The sequence below is a fragment of the Camellia sinensis genome, chromosome 14 (genome assembly GCF_055761805.1).
Source record: "Camellia sinensis isolate YWXY chromosome 14, ASM5576180v1, whole genome shotgun sequence".
Classification (NCBI taxonomy): Eukaryota; Viridiplantae; Streptophyta; class Magnoliopsida; order Ericales; family Theaceae; genus Camellia; species Camellia sinensis.
Window position 1 is genome coordinate 103878056 of NC_138974.1, and position 9810 is coordinate 103887865.

General features: G+C 48.1%; 31 non-coding genes across 31 annotated transcripts; all 31 read left to right on the forward strand.

The window, feature by feature from the left end:
* The first annotated feature begins 38 nt into the window (after positions 1-38).
* Positions 39-157, forward strand: LOC145809254 (5S ribosomal RNA). The gene has a single exon (XR_014352764.1). It is a non-coding gene; the product is annotated as a 5S ribosomal RNA (ribosomal RNA).
* A 195-nt stretch (positions 158-352) lies between these two features.
* On the forward strand, positions 353-471 carry LOC145809262 (5S ribosomal RNA). The gene has a single exon (XR_014352774.1). It is a non-coding gene; the product is annotated as a 5S ribosomal RNA (ribosomal RNA).
* A 197-nt stretch (positions 472-668) lies between these two features.
* Positions 669-787, forward strand: LOC145809596 (5S ribosomal RNA). Its single transcript, XR_014353157.1, has one exon. It is a non-coding gene; the product is annotated as a 5S ribosomal RNA (ribosomal RNA).
* A 195-nt stretch (positions 788-982) lies between these two features.
* LOC145811011 (5S ribosomal RNA) lies at positions 983-1101 on the forward strand. The gene has a single exon (XR_014354561.1). It is a non-coding gene; the product is annotated as a 5S ribosomal RNA (ribosomal RNA).
* A 194-nt stretch (positions 1102-1295) lies between these two features.
* On the forward strand, positions 1296-1414 carry LOC145809263 (5S ribosomal RNA). The gene has a single exon (XR_014352776.1). It is a non-coding gene; the product is annotated as a 5S ribosomal RNA (ribosomal RNA).
* Positions 1415-1612: 198 nt separating this feature from the next.
* Positions 1613-1731, forward strand: LOC145811021 (5S ribosomal RNA). Its single transcript, XR_014354571.1, has one exon. It is a non-coding gene; the product is annotated as a 5S ribosomal RNA (ribosomal RNA).
* A 197-nt stretch (positions 1732-1928) lies between these two features.
* LOC145809925 (5S ribosomal RNA) lies at positions 1929-2047 on the forward strand. The gene has a single exon (XR_014353492.1). It is a non-coding gene; the product is annotated as a 5S ribosomal RNA (ribosomal RNA).
* A 197-nt stretch (positions 2048-2244) lies between these two features.
* On the forward strand, positions 2245-2363 carry LOC145810626 (5S ribosomal RNA). Its single transcript, XR_014354187.1, has one exon. It is a non-coding gene; the product is annotated as a 5S ribosomal RNA (ribosomal RNA).
* A 195-nt stretch (positions 2364-2558) lies between these two features.
* On the forward strand, positions 2559-2677 carry LOC145810826 (5S ribosomal RNA). The gene has a single exon (XR_014354381.1). It is a non-coding gene; the product is annotated as a 5S ribosomal RNA (ribosomal RNA).
* A 195-nt stretch (positions 2678-2872) lies between these two features.
* LOC145809693 (5S ribosomal RNA) lies at positions 2873-2991 on the forward strand. Its single transcript, XR_014353255.1, has one exon. It is a non-coding gene; the product is annotated as a 5S ribosomal RNA (ribosomal RNA).
* A 198-nt stretch (positions 2992-3189) lies between these two features.
* Positions 3190-3308, forward strand: LOC145810050 (5S ribosomal RNA). The gene has a single exon (XR_014353617.1). It is a non-coding gene; the product is annotated as a 5S ribosomal RNA (ribosomal RNA).
* A 192-nt stretch (positions 3309-3500) lies between these two features.
* LOC145810349 (5S ribosomal RNA) lies at positions 3501-3619 on the forward strand. Its single transcript, XR_014353923.1, has one exon. It is a non-coding gene; the product is annotated as a 5S ribosomal RNA (ribosomal RNA).
* Positions 3620-3813: 194 nt separating this feature from the next.
* Positions 3814-3932, forward strand: LOC145811032 (5S ribosomal RNA). Its single transcript, XR_014354582.1, has one exon. It is a non-coding gene; the product is annotated as a 5S ribosomal RNA (ribosomal RNA).
* A 195-nt stretch (positions 3933-4127) lies between these two features.
* Positions 4128-4246, forward strand: LOC145811042 (5S ribosomal RNA). The gene has a single exon (XR_014354592.1). It is a non-coding gene; the product is annotated as a 5S ribosomal RNA (ribosomal RNA).
* Positions 4247-4445: 199 nt separating this feature from the next.
* LOC145809597 (5S ribosomal RNA) lies at positions 4446-4564 on the forward strand. Its single transcript, XR_014353158.1, has one exon. It is a non-coding gene; the product is annotated as a 5S ribosomal RNA (ribosomal RNA).
* Positions 4565-4763: 199 nt separating this feature from the next.
* Positions 4764-4882, forward strand: LOC145811052 (5S ribosomal RNA). The gene has a single exon (XR_014354603.1). It is a non-coding gene; the product is annotated as a 5S ribosomal RNA (ribosomal RNA).
* A 196-nt stretch (positions 4883-5078) lies between these two features.
* LOC145809711 (5S ribosomal RNA) lies at positions 5079-5197 on the forward strand. Its single transcript, XR_014353273.1, has one exon. It is a non-coding gene; the product is annotated as a 5S ribosomal RNA (ribosomal RNA).
* Positions 5198-5393: 196 nt separating this feature from the next.
* LOC145811061 (5S ribosomal RNA) lies at positions 5394-5512 on the forward strand. The gene has a single exon (XR_014354613.1). It is a non-coding gene; the product is annotated as a 5S ribosomal RNA (ribosomal RNA).
* Positions 5513-5710: 198 nt separating this feature from the next.
* On the forward strand, positions 5711-5829 carry LOC145811072 (5S ribosomal RNA). Its single transcript, XR_014354624.1, has one exon. It is a non-coding gene; the product is annotated as a 5S ribosomal RNA (ribosomal RNA).
* A 197-nt stretch (positions 5830-6026) lies between these two features.
* LOC145811080 (5S ribosomal RNA) lies at positions 6027-6145 on the forward strand. The gene has a single exon (XR_014354632.1). It is a non-coding gene; the product is annotated as a 5S ribosomal RNA (ribosomal RNA).
* A 194-nt stretch (positions 6146-6339) lies between these two features.
* On the forward strand, positions 6340-6458 carry LOC145811090 (5S ribosomal RNA). Its single transcript, XR_014354642.1, has one exon. It is a non-coding gene; the product is annotated as a 5S ribosomal RNA (ribosomal RNA).
* Positions 6459-6656: 198 nt separating this feature from the next.
* Positions 6657-6775, forward strand: LOC145809700 (5S ribosomal RNA). The gene has a single exon (XR_014353262.1). It is a non-coding gene; the product is annotated as a 5S ribosomal RNA (ribosomal RNA).
* A 197-nt stretch (positions 6776-6972) lies between these two features.
* LOC145811101 (5S ribosomal RNA) lies at positions 6973-7091 on the forward strand. Its single transcript, XR_014354653.1, has one exon. It is a non-coding gene; the product is annotated as a 5S ribosomal RNA (ribosomal RNA).
* A 197-nt stretch (positions 7092-7288) lies between these two features.
* LOC145811112 (5S ribosomal RNA) lies at positions 7289-7407 on the forward strand. Its single transcript, XR_014354664.1, has one exon. It is a non-coding gene; the product is annotated as a 5S ribosomal RNA (ribosomal RNA).
* Positions 7408-7605: 198 nt separating this feature from the next.
* On the forward strand, positions 7606-7724 carry LOC145809866 (5S ribosomal RNA). The gene has a single exon (XR_014353434.1). It is a non-coding gene; the product is annotated as a 5S ribosomal RNA (ribosomal RNA).
* Positions 7725-7923: 199 nt separating this feature from the next.
* Positions 7924-8042, forward strand: LOC145811124 (5S ribosomal RNA). The gene has a single exon (XR_014354675.1). It is a non-coding gene; the product is annotated as a 5S ribosomal RNA (ribosomal RNA).
* A 196-nt stretch (positions 8043-8238) lies between these two features.
* On the forward strand, positions 8239-8357 carry LOC145809598 (5S ribosomal RNA). Its single transcript, XR_014353159.1, has one exon. It is a non-coding gene; the product is annotated as a 5S ribosomal RNA (ribosomal RNA).
* Positions 8358-8554: 197 nt separating this feature from the next.
* LOC145811135 (5S ribosomal RNA) lies at positions 8555-8673 on the forward strand. The gene has a single exon (XR_014354685.1). It is a non-coding gene; the product is annotated as a 5S ribosomal RNA (ribosomal RNA).
* A 199-nt stretch (positions 8674-8872) lies between these two features.
* Positions 8873-8991, forward strand: LOC145811147 (5S ribosomal RNA). The gene has a single exon (XR_014354697.1). It is a non-coding gene; the product is annotated as a 5S ribosomal RNA (ribosomal RNA).
* Positions 8992-9189: 198 nt separating this feature from the next.
* LOC145809357 (5S ribosomal RNA) lies at positions 9190-9308 on the forward strand. Its single transcript, XR_014352889.1, has one exon. It is a non-coding gene; the product is annotated as a 5S ribosomal RNA (ribosomal RNA).
* A 194-nt stretch (positions 9309-9502) lies between these two features.
* LOC145809377 (5S ribosomal RNA) lies at positions 9503-9621 on the forward strand. The gene has a single exon (XR_014352913.1). It is a non-coding gene; the product is annotated as a 5S ribosomal RNA (ribosomal RNA).
* The last annotated feature ends 189 nt before the right edge of the window (positions 9622-9810 follow it).

The window sequence follows — 9810 nt, forward strand, 5'->3', positions numbered from 1 at the left end:
GTCTACTGCTTAAAACAATAAAGTCGCGGTTAATCTTCGGGTGCGATCATACCAGCACTAATGCACCGGATCCCATCAGAACTCCGCAGTGAAGCGTGCTTGGGCGAGAGTAGTACTAGGATGGGTGACCCCCTGGGAAGTCCTCGTGTTGCACCCCTTTTGTCCCTTTTTCCACCATCCCCCCCTTTTTTTTTTCCCCGGACAGCCTGTCTGATTTTTAGCCCATTCAATCGCCTTCGCCTCCTTTTCGACAATTTCTCCCTTTTAAACCATTTCCAGATTATCCTGTTCCATTCAATTTCATTTTTTTCCCCGTCTACTGCTTAAAACAATAAAGTCGCGGTTAATCTTCGGGTGCGATCATACCAGCACTAATGCACCGGATCTCATCAGAACTCCGTAGTTAAGCGTGCTTGGGCGAGAGTAGTACTAGGATGGGTGACCCCCTGGGAAGTCCTCGTGTTGCACCCCTTTTGTCCCTTTTTCCACCACCCCCCCCCCTTTTTTTTTTCCCCGGACAGCCTGTCCGATTTTTAGCCCATTCAATCGCCTTCGCCTCCTTTTCGACAATTTCTCCCTTTTAAACCATTTCCAGATTATCCTGTTCCATTCAATTTCATTTTTTTCCCCGTCTACTGCTTAAAACAATAAAGTCGCGGTTAATCTTCGGGTGCGATCATACCAGCACTAATGCATCGGATCCCATCAGAACTCCGCAGTTAAGCGTGCTTGGGCGAGAGTAGTACTAGGATGGGTGACCCCCTGGGAAGTCCTCGTGTTGCACCCCTTTTGTCCCTTTTTCCACCACCCCCCCCCTTTTTTTTTCCCCGGACAGCCTGTCCGATTTTTAGCCCATTCAATCGCCTTCGCCTCCTTTTTGACAATTTCTCCCTTTTAAACCATTTCCAGATTATCCTGTTCCAATCAATTTCATTTTTTTCCCCGTCTACTGCTTAAAAGAATAAAGTCGCGGTTAATCTTCGGGTGCGATCATACCAGCACTAATGCACCGGATCCCATCAGAACTCCGCAGTTAAGCGTGCTTGGGCGAGAGTAGTACTAGGATGGGTGACCCCCTGGGAAGTCCTCGTGTTGCACCCCTTTTGTCCCTTTTTCCACCACCCCCCCCCCTTTTTTTCCCCGGACAGCCTGTCCGATTTTTAGCCCATTCAATCGCCTTCGCCTCCTTTTCGACAATTTCTCCCTTTTAAACCATTTCCAGATTATCCTGTTCCATTCAATTTCATTTTTTTCCCCGTCTACTGCTTAAAACAATAAAGTCGCGGTTAATCTTCGGGTGCGATCATACCAGTACTAATGCACCGGATCCCATCAGAACTCCGTAGTTAAGCGTGCTTGGGCGAGAGTAGTACTAGGATGGGTGACCCCCTGGGAAGTCCTCGTGTTGCACCCCTTTTGTCCCTTTTTCCACCACCCCCCCCCCCTTTTTTTTTTCCCCGGACAGCCTGTCCGATTTTTAGCCCATTCAATCGCCTTCGCCTCCTTTTCGACAATTTCTCCCTTTTAAACAATTTCCAGATTATCCTGTTCCATTCAATTTCATTTTTTTCCCCGTCTACTGCTTAAAACAATAAAGTCGCGGTTAATCTTCGGGTGCGATCATACCAGCACTAATGCACCGGATCCCATCAGAACTCCGCAGTTAAGCGTGCTTGGGCGAGAGTAGTACTAGGATGGGTGACCCCCTGGGAAGTCCTCGTGTTGCACCCCTTTTGTCCCTTTTTCCACCACCCCCCCCCCTTTTTTTTTTCCCCGGACAGCCTGTCCGATTTTTAGCCCATTCAATCGCCTTCGCCTCCTTTTCGACAATTTCTCCCTTTTAAACAATTTCCAGATTATCCTGTTCCATTCAATTTCATTTTTTTCCCCGTCTACTGCTTAAAACAATAAAGTCGCAGTTAATCTTCGGGTGCGATCATACCAGCACTAATGCACCGGATCCCATCAGAACTCCGCAGTTAAGTGTGCTTGGGCGAGAGTAGTACTAGGATGGGTGACCCCCTGGGAAGTCCTCGTGTTGCTCCCCTTTTGTCCCTTTTTCCACCACCCCCCCCCCCTTTTTTTTTCCCCGGACAGCCTGTCCGATTTTTAGCCCATTCAATCGCCTTCGCCTCCTTTTCGACAATTTCTCCCTTTTAAACCATTTCCAGATTATCCTGTTCCATTCAATTTCATTTTTTTCCCCGTCTACTGCTTAAAACAATAAAGTCGCGGTTAATCTTCGGGTGCGATCATACCAGCACTAATGCACCGGATCCCATCAGAACACCGCAGTGAAGCGTGCTTGGGCGAGAGTAGTACTAGGATGGGTGACCCCCTGGGAAGTCCTCGTGTTGCACCCCTTTTGTCCCTTTTTCCACCACCCCCCCCCTTTTTTTTTCCCCGGACAGCCTGTCCGATTTTTAGCCCATTCAATCGCCTTCGCCTCCTTTTCGACAATTTCTCCCTTTTAAACCATTTCCAGATTATCCTGTTCCATTCAATTTCATTTTTTTCCTCGTCTACTACTTAAAACAATAAAGTCGCGGTTAATCTTCGGGTGCGATCATACCATCACTAATGCATCGGATCCCATCAGAACTCCGTAGTTAAGCGTGCTTGGGCGAGAGTAGTACTAGGATGGGTGACCCCCTGGGAAGTCCTCGTGTTGCACCCCTTTTGTCCCTTTTTCCAACACCCCCCCCTTTTTTTTTTCCCCGGACAGCCTGTCCGATTTTTAGCCCATTCAATCGCCTTCGCCTCCTTTTCGACAATTTCTCCCTTTTAAACCATTTCCAGATTATCCTGTTCCATTCAATTTCATTTTTTTCCCCGTCTACTGCTTAAAACAATAAAGTCGCGGTTAATCTTCGGGTGCGATCATACCAGCACTAATGCACCGGATCCCATCAGAACTCCGCAGTTAAGCGTGCTTGGGCAAGAGTAGTACTAGGATGGGTGACCCCCTGGGAAGTCCTCGTGTTGCACCCCTTTTGTCCCTTTTTCCACCACCCCCCCCCCCCTTTTTTTTTCCCCGGACAGCCTGTCCGATTTTTAGCCCATTCAATCGCCTTCGCCTCCTTTTCGACAATTTCTCCCTTTTAAACCATTTCCAGATTATCCTGTTCCATTCAATTTCATTTTTTTCCCCGTCTACTGCTTAAAACAATAAAGTCGCGGTTAATCTTCGGGTGCGATCATACCAGCACTAATGCACCGGATCCCATCAAAACTCCGCAGTTAAGCGTGCTTGGGCGAGAGTAGTACTAGGATGGGTGACCCCCTGGGAAGTCCTCGTGTTGCACCCCTTTTGTCCCTTTTTCCACCCCCCCCCTTTTTTTTTCCCCCGGACAGCCTGTCCGATTTTTAGCCCATTCAATCGCCTTCGCCTCCTTTTCGACAATTTCTCCCTTTTAAACCATTTCCAGATTATCCTGTTCCATTCAATTTCATTTTTTTCCCCGTCTACTGCTTAAAACAATAAAGTTGCGGTTAATCTTCGGTGCGATCATACCAGCACTAATGCACCGGATCCCATCAGAACTCCGCAGTAAAGCGTGCTTGGGCGAGAGTAGTACTAGGATGGGTGACCCCCTGGGAAGTCCTCGTGTTGCACCCCTTTTGTCCTTTTTCCAACACCCCCCCCCTTTTTTTTTCCCCGGACAGCCTGTCCGATTTTTAGCCCATTCAATCACCTTCGCCTCCTTTTCGACAATTTCTCCCTTTTAAACCATTTCCAGATTATCCTGTTCCATTCAATTTCATTTTTTTCCCCGTCTACTGCTTAAAACAATAAAGTCGCGGTTAATCTTCGGGTGCGATCATACCAGCACTAATGCACCGGATCCCATCAGAACTCCGCAGTTAAGCGTGCTTGGGCGAGAGTAGTACTAGGATGGGTGACCCCCTGGGAAGTCCTCGTGTTGCACCCCTTTTGTCCCTTTTTCCACCACCCCCCCCTTTTTTTTTTCCCCGGACAGCCTGTCTGATTTTTAGCCCATTCAATCGCCTTCGCCTCCTTTTCGACAATTTCTCCCTTTTAAACCATTTCCAGATTATCCTGTTCCATTCAATTTCATTTTTTTCCCCGTCTACTGCTTAAAACAATAAAGTCGCGGTTAATCTTCGGGTGCGATCATACCAGCACTAATGCACCGGATCCCATCAGAACTCCGCAGTTAAGCGTGCTTGGGCGAGAGTAGTACTAGGATGGGTGACCCCCTGGGAAGTCCTCGTGTTGCACCCCTTTTGTCCCTTTTTCCACCACGCCCCCCCCCCTTTTTTTTTTCCCCGGACAGCCTGTCCGATTTTTAGCCCATTCAATCGCCTTCGCCTCCTTTTCGACAATTTCTCCCTTTTAAACCATTTCCAGATTATCCTGTTCCATTCAATTTCATTTTTTTCCCCGTCTACTGCTTAAAACAATAAAGTCGCGGTTAATCTTCGGGTGCGATCATACCAGCACTAATGCATCGGATCCCATCAGAACTCCGCAGTTAAGCGTGCTTGGGCGAGAGTAGTACTAGGATGGGTGACCCCCTGGGAAGTCCTCGTGTTGCACCCCTTTTGTCCCTTTTTCCACCACCCCCTCCCCCTTTTTTTTTTTCCCCGGACAGCCTGTCCGATTTTTAGCCCATTCAATCGCCTTCGCCTCCTTTTCGACAATTTCTCCCTTTTAAACCATTTCCAGATTATCCTGTTCCATTCAATTTCATTTTTTTCCCCGTCTACTGCTTAAAACATTAAAGTCGCGATTAATCTTCGGGTGCGATCATACCAGCACTAATGCACCGGATCCCATCAGAACTCCGCAGTTAAGCGTGCTTGGGCGAGAGTAGTACTAGGATGGGTGACCCCCTGGGAAGTCCTCGTGTTGCACCCCTTTTGTCCCTTTTTCCACCACCCCCCCCCCTTTTTTTTTCCCCGGACAGCCTGTCCGATTTTTAGCCCATTCAATCGCCTTCGCCTCCTTTTCGACAATTTCTCCCTTTTAAACCATTTCCAGATTATCCTGTTCCATTCAATTTCATTTTTTTCCCCGTCTACTGCTTAAAACAATAAAGTCGCGGTTAATCTTCGGCTGCGATCATACCAGCACTAATGCACCGGATCCCATCAGAACTCCGCAGTTAAGCGTGCTTGGGCGAGAGTAGTACTAGGATGGGTGACCCCCTGGGAAGTCCTCGTGTTGCACCCCTTTTGTCCCTTTTTCCACCACCCCCCCCCTTTTTTTTTTCCCCGGACAGCCTGTCCGATTTTTAGCCCATTCAATCGCCTTCGCCTTCTTTTCGACAATTTCTCCCTTTTAAACCATTTCCAGTTTATCCTGTTCCATTCAATTTCATTTTTTTCCCCGTCTACTGCTTAAAACAATAAAGTCGCGGTTAATCTTCGGGTGCGATCATACCAGCACTAATGCACCGGATCCCATCAGAACTCCGCAGTTAAGCGTGCTTGGGCGAGAGTAGTACTAGGATGGGTGACCCCCTGGGAAGTCCTCGTGTTGCACCCCTTTTGTCCCTTTTTCCACCACCCCCCCCCCCTTTTTTTTTTCCCCGGACAGCCTGTCCGATTTTTAGCCCATTCAATCGCCTTCGCCTCCTTTTCGACAATTTCTCCCTTTTAAACCATTTCCAGATTATCCTGTTCCATTCAATTTCATTTTTTTCCCCGTCTACTGCTTAAAACAATAAAGTCGCGGTTAATCTTCGGGTGCGATCATACCAGCACTAATGCACCGGATCCCATCAGAACTCCGCAGTTAAGCGTGCTTGGGCGAGAGTAGTACTAGGATGGGTGACCCCCTGGGAAGTCCTCGTGTTGCACCCCTTTTGTCCCTTTTTCCACCACCCCCCCCCCTTTTTTTTTCCCCCGGACAGCCTGTCCGATTTTTAGCCCATTCAATCGCCTTCGCCTCCTTTTCGACAATTTCTCCCTTTTAAACCATTTCCAGATTATCCTGTTCCATTCAATTTCATTTTTTTCCCCGTCTACTGCTTAAAACAATAAAGTCGCGGTTAATCTTCGGGTGCGATCATACCAGCACTAATGCACCGGATCCCATCAGAACTCCGCAGTTAAGCGTGCTTGGGCGAGAGTAGTACTAGGATGGGTGACCCCCTGGGAAGTCCTCGTGTTGCACCCCTTTTGTCCCTTTTTCCACCACCCCCCCTTTTTTTTTTCCCCGGACAGCCTGTCTGATTTTTAGCCCATTCAATCGCCTTCGCCTCCTTTTCGACAATTTCTCCCTTTTAAACCATTTCCAGATTATCCTGTTCCATTCAATTTCATTTTTTTCCCCGTCTACTGCTTAAAACAATAAAGTCGCGGTTAATCTTCGGGTGCGATCATACCAGCACTAATGCACCGGATCCCATCAGAACTCCGCAGTTAAGCGTGCTTGGGCGAGAGTAGTACTAGGATGGGTGACCCCCTGGGAAGTCCTCGTGTTGCACCCCTTTTGTCCATTTTTCCACCACCCCCACCCCCTTTTTTTTTTCCCCGGACAGCCTGTCCGATTTTTAGCCCATTCAATCGCCTTCTCCTCCTTTTCGACAATTTCTCCCTTTTAAACCATTTCCAGATTATCCTGTTCCATTCAATTTCATTTTTTTCCCCGTCTACTGCTTAAAACAATAAAGTCGCGGTTAATCTTCGGGTGCGATCATACCAGCACTAACGCATCGGATCCCATCAGAACTCCGCAGTTAAGCGTGCTTGGGCGAGAGTAGTACTAGGATGGGTGACCCCCTGGGAAGTCCTCGTGTTGCACCCCTTTTGTCCCTTTTTCCACCACCCCCCCCCCCTTTTTTTTTCCCCGGACAGCCTGTCCGATTTTTAGCCCATTCAATCGCCTTCGCCTCCTTTTCGACAATTTCTCCCTTTTAAACCATTTCCAGATTATCCTGTTCCATTCAATTTCATTTTCTTCCCCGTCTACTGCTTAAAACAATAAAGTCGCGGTTAATCTTCGGGTGCGATCATACCAGCACTAATGCACCGGATCCCATCAGAACTCCGCAGTTAAGCGTGCTTGGGCGAGAGTAGTACTAGGATGGGTGACCCCCTGGGAAGTCCTCGTGTTGCACCCCTTTTGTCCCTTTTTCCACCACCCCCCCCCCTTTTTTTTTTCCCCGGACAGCCTGTCCGATTTTTAGCCCATTCAATCGCCTTCGCCTCCTTTTCGACAATTTCTCCCTTTTAAACCATTTCCAGATTATCCTGTTCCATTCAATTTCATTTTTTTCCCCGTCTACTGCTTAAAACAATAAAGTCGCGGTTAATCTTCGGGTGCGATCATACCAGCACTAATGCACCGGATCCCATCAGAACTCCGCAGTTAAGCGTGCTTGGGCGAGAGTAGTACTAGGATGGGTGACCCCCTGGGAAGTCCTCGTGTTGCACCCCTTTTGTCCCTTTTTCCACCACCCCCCCCCCCTTTTTTTTTTCCCCGGACAGCCTGTCCGATTTTTAGCACATTCAATCGCCTTCGCCTCCTTTTCGACAATTTCTCCCTTTTAAACCATTTCCAGATTATCCTGTTCCATTCAATTTCATTTTTTTCCCCGTCTACTGCTTAAAACAATAAAGTCGCGGTTAATCTTCGGGTGCGATCATACCAGCACTAATGCACCGGATCCCATCAGAAATCCGCAGTTAAGCGTGCTTGGGCGAGAGTAGTACTAGGATGGGTGACCCCCTGGGAAGTCCTCGTGTTGCACCCCTTTTGTCCCTTTTTCCACCACCCCCCCCCCCCTTTTTTTTTTCCCCGGACAGCCTGTCCGATTTTTAGCCCATTCAATCGCCTTCGCCTTCTTTTCGACAATTTCTCCCTTTTAAACCATTTCCAGTTTATCCTGTTCCATTCAATTTCATTTTTTTCCCCGTCTACTGCTTAAAACAATAAAGTCGCGGTTAATCTTCGGGTGCGATCATACCAGCACTAATGCACCGGATCCCATCAGAACTCCGCAGTTAAGCGTGCTTGGGCGAGAGTAGTACTAGGATGGGTGACCCCCTGGGAAGTCCTCGTGTTGCACCCCTTTTGTCCCTTTTTCCACCACCCCCCCCCTTTTTTTTTTCCCCGGACAGCCTGTCCGATTTTTAGCCCATTCAATCGCCTTCGCCTCCTTTTCGACAATTTCTCCCTTTTAAACCATTTCCAGATTATCCTATTCCATTCAATTTCATTTTTTTCCCCGTCTACTGCTTAAAACAATAAAGTCGCGGTTAATCTTCGGGTGCGATCATACCAGCACTAATGCATCGGATCCCATCAGAACTCCGCAGTTAAGCGTGCTTGGGCGAGAGTAGTACTAGGATGGGTGACCCCCTGGGAAGTCCTCGTGTTGCACCCCTTTTGTCCCTTTTTCCACCACCCCCCCCCCTTTTTTTTTTCCCCGGACAGCCTGTCCGATTTTTAGCCCATTCAATCGCCTTCGCCTCCTTTTCGACAATTTCTCCCTTTTAAACCATTTCCAGATTATCCTGTTCCATTCAATTTCATTTTTTTCCCCGTCTACTGCTTAAAACAATAAAGTCGCGGTTAATCTTCGGGTGCGATCATACCAGCACTAATGCACCGGATCCCATCAGAACTCCGCAGTTAAGCGTGCTTGGGCGAGAGTAGTACTAGGATGGGTGACCCCCTGGGAAGTCCTCGTGTTGCACCCCTTTTGTCCCTTTTTCCACCACCCCCCCCCCCCCTTTTTTTTTCTCCGGACAGCCTGTCCGATTTTTAGCCCATTCAATCGCCTTCGCCTCCTTTTCGACAATTTCTCCCTTTTAAACAATTTCCAGATTATCCCGTTCCATTCAATTTCATTTTTTTCCCCGTCTACTGCTTAAAACAATAAAGTCGCGGTTAATCTTCGGGTGCGATCATACCAGCACTAATGCACCGGATCCCATCAGAACTCCGCAGTTAAGCGTGCTTGGGCGAGAGTAGTACTAGGATGGGTGACCCCCTGGGAAGTCCTCGTGTTGCACCCCTTTTGTCCCTTTTTCCACCACCCCCCCCCCTTTTTTTTTTTCCCCGGACAGCCTGTCCGATTTTTAGCCCATTCAATCGCCTTCGCCTCCTTTTCGACAATTTCTCCCTTTTAAACAATTTCCAGATTATCCTGTTCCATTCAATTTCATTTTTTTCCCCGTCTACTGCTTAAAACAATAAAGTCGCGGTTAATCTTCGGGTGCGATCATACTAGCACTAATGCACCGGATCCCATCAGAACTCCGCAGTTAAGCGTGCTTGGGCGAGAGTAGTACTAGGATGGGTGACCCCCTGGGAAGTCCTCGTGTTGCACCCCTTTTGTCCCTTTTTCCACCACCCCCCCCTTTTTTTTTCCCCGGACAGCCTGTCCGATTTTTAGCCCATTCAATCGCCTTCGCCTCCTTTTCGACAATTTCTCCCTTTTAAACCATTTCCAGATTATCCTGTTCCATTCAATTTCATTTTTTTCCCCGTCTACTGCTTAAAACAATAAAGTCGCGGTTAATCTTCGGGTGCGATCATACCAGCACTAATGCACCGGATCCCATCAGAACTCTGCAGTTAAGCGTGCTTGGGCGAGAGTAGTACTAGGATGGGTGACCCCCTGGGAAGTCCTCGTGTTGCACCCCTTTTGTCCCTTTTTCCACGACCCCCCCCCCCTTTTTTTTTTCCCCGGACAGCCTGTCCGATTTTTAGCCCATTCAATCGCCTTCGCCTCCTTTTCGACAATTTCTCCCTTTTAAACCATTTCCAGATTATCCTGTTCCATTCAATTTCATTTTTTTCCCCGTCTACTACTTAAAACAATAAAGTCGCGG